Consider the following 6,000-nt stretch of genomic DNA (forward strand, 5'->3'; position numbering starts at 1 on the left):
TGGAGGTAACCTTATTGTATTTTTCTTTCTCAACACCTCTGACATTAAGATGAATTACTTGCAAGGAAAGCTGTAAAGGAACTTAAGACATTACGCAAATTAAGCTGTCCAGATAAAACAGACAGAGATGAACATACAAAAAAATCTTATTGATAATACATTTAAGAACAATTTGCTCTTTTCCTGCCATAGTCAATAAACCATCTAAACAAAGCTCTTGTCTCTCTAATGCCTGCAGAAGATATTCATATCATAATAAAATACAAGAAATTACAGATAATTAGGCAACTGCAACAAAAAACACTTTTCTTGACATCCAAGAAACATGGGATGTTAGCAGCAAACAATCAGATAAGGGCGAGAACAATGCTATTATTTTACAGTATTGATTATGAGAACATATTCAAATTTAGAGAGCAATGCATATAGAACAGGGGGTTGTATGAAGAGAATGATTCAAAACGTATCCTTTTTATTTTATATTCTACACATCTGCCATTGACTTGCTTATAGTCAAATAGATAGCATAGTGCATACTTGAACTCTGCCTTGTAAACTGAACCAGATTAACACAATAAACCTTGCAAGTGTATGTCTGTCTTCACAGCTGTCACTTAACTGAAGGTGATCTCTGGACTATATGAAAATTCATGCAAGGTTTAAACAGGGAGTTGTGCATGTAATTGTAAAATTGAAACTACATAAGACTACATTGGTATGGTTAGTCTCTTAATTCAAAAACTCTTAGAAAGAAATATGACTTGCGTCAGTGTAAGGCTAGGTAGACACTGGAGCTTTTTTGTCCAATCATAGGGCCATTCAGTCGACATATGACCGTTCGGTCGGAAGACGGGTTAGTGTATAATGACATGATGGTCGAAAATCGTCCCAACGTAGCTATTGTCGACACTTTGGGCTGATTTTTAATACTGTTTAATATTTTCCAACCAATCACCTAACGATCATGTAGTGTGTATGCACTCATGCTAACAATCTCCATAGAGTTTACAGAGTCGGGCTCTTTTCAGCCGATGACAGCAATGAATGTCCCGGTGAATAAATGCATAGAGTGCTGTAGAAGGAATAATCCATTTGTTCGTTCTGAGACAGAATATTTAGTTTCAGATTCACAGAACCTAACAAAATTCATTAGGACATGTGGATAGCTTTAACAAGGCAGTTTTAATCAGTGTGACAATGTGAAAGGAATGAATGAATATTGTGCTGTCATTCTCTGAAGACTAGAGGACCAGACGAAGAGCACAGATCTGAAGGTAAATCATGTCATTGTGCACGCATGAATCGTCAGACTGATCGGACCTGCAGTAGTAGGTACAATTGTTTGAGATAACAGTGTGTACCTAGCCTAAGTAAGTATTGTGGCAAAGTTGTGAATGGCATGTATAGAAGTGCTGAATTTCTGTCATTTGTTTTAAAACCTCAGGGAGATTTTTTGTAGTTGGGAAAAGCTTCCCAGAGATTGTTGTTAGTTGTAAGAAAAACTGGTAACGGTTATGAATGGATAGAGAGAAGGACGGGCTCCATTCATTTTGGGTTTTCCAGAGAGCTAAAAAAATTGCTGGCTAATCAGGAGTTGCACGTGATGAGGTGCTGTTAAAAGGCTGCTAGGCAGTTCACTCACTATCTCCCAATCTGGAGAGTAGTTGGATGCTACTGAGAGATACAGCAATTTATGACCAGTGAGTGCTGTTGTGTTGAATGTGTGTGTGTAACACTAGGTCCATTAGGTCCATCACTTCAGAGAGGGTGATCCAGTTAGTTAGGAGCCTGACAGGCTAGGCCATTTGTTTATGTTTTGTTTGTTTTGAACATAGTGAATAAAACTAGCTGCGGCTAGTTGAAGCAAAAATAACTGACTGATGTGATATCCTTGGCTACTTTGTCCGAAGTGCAGTCATCTATCCCACAAGACGGTAACCCCAATACGATCTTATGCCAGTATATTAATTTTTCCATGTTTGTCGGTACTTTTAAAGTTCAATGTGCTATTCTATTGAACCCTCTATATTTGTGCATTTAAACAGTTTTTTTCTATGACTGGTATGAGGATTAGCACAGCTGTCTCCAGTATACTTCTTCTTTTGACCTTCAATGAAAAGTAAGCCTAGGTACCCAGGCAGGTCAATTTCTCTCTGTAAGGAATCCTAGAAGTAACAGTATGGAGGAACAGAATCATTCAGTTCTGTCAGTCTAGATTTCCATAGCAATCCCCTGAATTGGCTGCACCTATCTACTTTTACAGGACAAGGCTTATCATTATTAAAGTGTAACTCTAACAACTCTCTACAAAATCTTTGCACACTTTTTTATTCATCTACCTTAAGGCCAACCTTCTACCAGCGGTCAAAGTGGAAATTTTGAAGTGGCAGAATGGAAAATATGAATGGTATTTGAAATAGTCTTGAAATAAACTTTAGAACCCCCCAGCTCCAAGTAACACTAACCCCCAGTCCCCACATAACATTAACCGAACACTCTCTACACAAGTCCCTATAACATAAAGTACTATTTGGTTGATCATGAAGGAAGTCATGGACAGTGAAGGCCGCAAAACTGGTCAGGCATCAGCTTCCAATAACGTGCCACTGGGCAATTAAGGGAGCCATGGGGTAAGATGTGTCCTGACCAGTGGGGTCATGGTGGGAGGGGTTTGGGTGGAGGGGTTTGATCCCTACGAAAGCTCTTGGTGAATGGTGAGGGAAATGGACAGCCTGCAGGAAGACAATGAGTTGGGCTGAGAATAATGCTTTTCAGCTGGCAGCAGTGTAAACCGACTATGTAGGAACAAAGCAACCCACCATGTAAATCAGTCAGATGTAAATGCTCAGGGAGTGAGTGCAAGTCACATGCAAAGCAAGCTGCCGGCTTGGGTATGGAGGTAGACAGCAGAGGCGAGCCGCTGGCAAGGAGCATGGCTGTAGGCCAGAAGCCTGGATGTCACACGGATGACTCAGCATAAATGTGCAATTGTCCCGGGCACCAACAGTAGTGTGAGAAGTGGCGGTATAGTATACCGGCGTATACTGGCTCACTTCGACCACTCCTTCTAAGAGAATTTGCCGACAGTCCTATCACTCTTCTTCTATCCAATAAGAGCTCCAACAATAATCTAAAGCAGTGCCTTTATAGAGCTGGTGGGCAATACCCAAAAAAATAATTTTATTAATTTACGACTCCTTTATGACCCACTATAATGGTCATTTGTTCTTAATTTTTGCTTACACTTGGCAAACCAGCACCTATTGTGCAGTGTAACAGAAAATGTATGCTACTGAATGTGATGCTCTAGACTGCTGGAAATTGATTTCATGGGACTATAATTTATCATTTCCTGTAATATGCTATCAAATATAGCACAGTAGAGTTAATAGAGAGGCAGGAGACTTTCACAGTTATACAGACACATGGAATCCACGACCATGCCAGCTGGAGCAGTGAATTGATAAACATACAGTGTCTGTATACTGCTCAGTTAGTGCAGGATCACTGGATGGGTAAATGTAGATAAAAAACAAATGACCATTTTGGGGAGGGATGTCAGAGGTGTGGTTGTAACACTTTTAATTTAACTGGGGAATATGTTTAATAATTTTAAATCTGGGTGGTGTGCCATTAAGGAATCACAGGACCATAAACCACAGTGACCCCCTACAACAAAACATATTTCTGGAATCTCAGAATTAATTACTGAATGAAATGTGGGGAATTGCATTTAGAGCTGATCAATAAGTATGACATCCGACTGACTATTTTGAAGGGTTTGTGACCCTGATCATCACTGTAACATTTGCCTGTAAATAGTGTGAAATTTGAAGGCCGGATCAGGGCTCATTGGGTCGTAAAACAGATAATGTTATGGGCAGGCAGCAATTGGAATGGTCAGTAATCAGGCAAGGTCAGTAACAGCAATATGTAAACTACATAAACACTTAGCAAACTACAGTGCAATAGGAGACTGGATAGAAGAAAGGGCATGAGAATCTACACACAAATGCATCCCCAGTCACATGGCTGATTATGTGATGGAGTGCATATTAGCACAGTGTGCAGCAAATGGCCAAAAAGACAATTGGATGTTAGGAAGCCACTTGTATGCAATCCTCAACCCTAGAATAAAGGAAAAATTAAATGTGATGTTCCACAATACCTCTTGCTACATTTCCCAGGTTCTTACAAAGAGAGCATATGTGTCTTTGATGTATCAATGTTTCTCATTTATAATATTATGGGTACATGTATCCTTAGATAGAATTATGAGTAAATCCAGCTAGAAGGTAGAATTTTACACCTTGGCAAAACCATGTTGATATGCTGGTGGGGGCAAATTTGTTGCCCAGTATTTGTACGCTACATACAATAGCAGGCAATATTTTCCCTGCACACAAAAAAACCCTGCATTTGCACCCATTATATCGCAATATGGTTTGACCAGGTAATTGGTCATTTATTTAGGTGGTGTTACGACAACCAATGCGGCCCGGTCGTCACGGAGACGGCCGGGACTCTTCCTATCGGCACAAAGAGTCGCGGCGGCCTGAGGCACCGCCACGGCTCATAACAGATGGTAGTGGTCCACTTTGCATGTCATTTTACTTTTTGCAGAATTCCTTTTGTCTTGTGTAGAGCACTAAGTTCATTTAACCATTTTACTCAAATTGAATATATTAATTTTCCATGATGTGTTAGCTTGTTCCCAAAATATCTCACTATAAAAAAACAAAAGTTGGCAGGGCTGATGACTTAATGCCTCCTGCAGTAGAACAATCATCTTTAATAGGTTATCAGAGATGGTGATGGTGGGAGATCTGTAGGCCGCCACTGCTAAAAACAGGTTTATTGTGCCTAAGGATAAATATGGGCCTGTATATTGATACAGTGGACTTTTTTTGCTTGTTAATTTACACAATGTATCTTAAGAATTTAATTACTATGGATAAGCAAAGACATCTTGTACCCCTGGCCGGTGAAAGATTCCCTAAAGAACTGTTTGAGAATCACGTAGCTGTAGCTTATGTAACATGATTGCCCTTTACACAATGGAATGTTTGTTGATAAGGAAAATGAACACATATAATAGATAGCACCTTAATATTCTTAAATACATTACTCTTACTTTTCATTCATGTGCAATAAAATTCAAAATGGTATGTAACACGATAGCAGGTGAAGACACACTTCATAAAAAGGTTAATAAATAATATAACAAGGAAAAGAGAAAAATAAATAAAATGTAGTACATAGTTACCTTAATATATTCTAGTTTATATCTCTTGTCTAATCAATGGAATAGATTATCTGCGGTCAAAGGGTTGTTGTTGGGATGATATTCTATTGTCATATTAAAGAGTCCAGAAACATGCAAACATAACTCAGTCTCATGTAATATATCATTAAAGAGAAACTATTTGCAAACTATTATTTATAAGTCTCACATATTCTTCTTTCCCATGGGTGTGTAAGGTGTACGTGACTATTTCACTCCCATAATTACATACATGTTTTGACGTATAATACAGGTAGAACTTATTTTAATTGGACACAAAGGAGTGTGGAAACAAAAATTGTCATTGCAACATATTTTGTTTCTCCAGCCAAAAGATTGCAGCTTGTGATTGGCCCTCCTGTCACATCCATCCTCTGCCACCATGTAAAATTGGCTAACACTATTAATTTGCCAATTCTGCATTACAGAACCAGCATAGCTCTGGGGAAAACGGTTGAATGTAGCAGACCCTGGAGTGGTAGTTCAGATTTAATCTGTTAGTATATGAATGTGCCCAAATAACTGGTGGCAAAAAGTAGCATATTTTGGTCTAAGTCTAAATAGGCCCAATATATCTAGCTGAAAATGAGCATTCTCAGAATGAAGGGTTGTACCTATTTGGCAATGATTTTCAGATATTTGATGGGATTTAAACTATTCTCACTTTTCTCACCATTTCAAACACCATCTCTACACTGCATTGTTAATGCTAAAAG

At 38.8% G+C, this 6,000-nt stretch overlaps 1 protein-coding gene across 1 annotated transcript in view; it reads right to left on the reverse strand.

Moving 5' to 3' along the window:
• Window positions 1–5,353, reverse strand: part of FHIP1A (FHF complex subunit HOOK interacting protein 1A) — a 199,410-nt gene extending 194,057 nt beyond the window's left edge. Inside the window, exon 1 of the mRNA XM_075198819.1 lies at window positions 5,267–5,353. The gene's annotated coding sequence lies outside the window, so the exon portion shown is untranslated. The remainder of the gene's footprint in view (window positions 1–5,266) is intronic.
• Window positions 5,354–6,000: the final 647 nt, after the last annotated feature.

This window comes from Mixophyes fleayi, chromosome 1 (assembly GCF_038048845.1).
Source record: "Mixophyes fleayi isolate aMixFle1 chromosome 1, aMixFle1.hap1, whole genome shotgun sequence".
Taxonomy (NCBI): Eukaryota; Metazoa; Chordata; class Amphibia; order Anura; family Limnodynastidae; genus Mixophyes; species Mixophyes fleayi.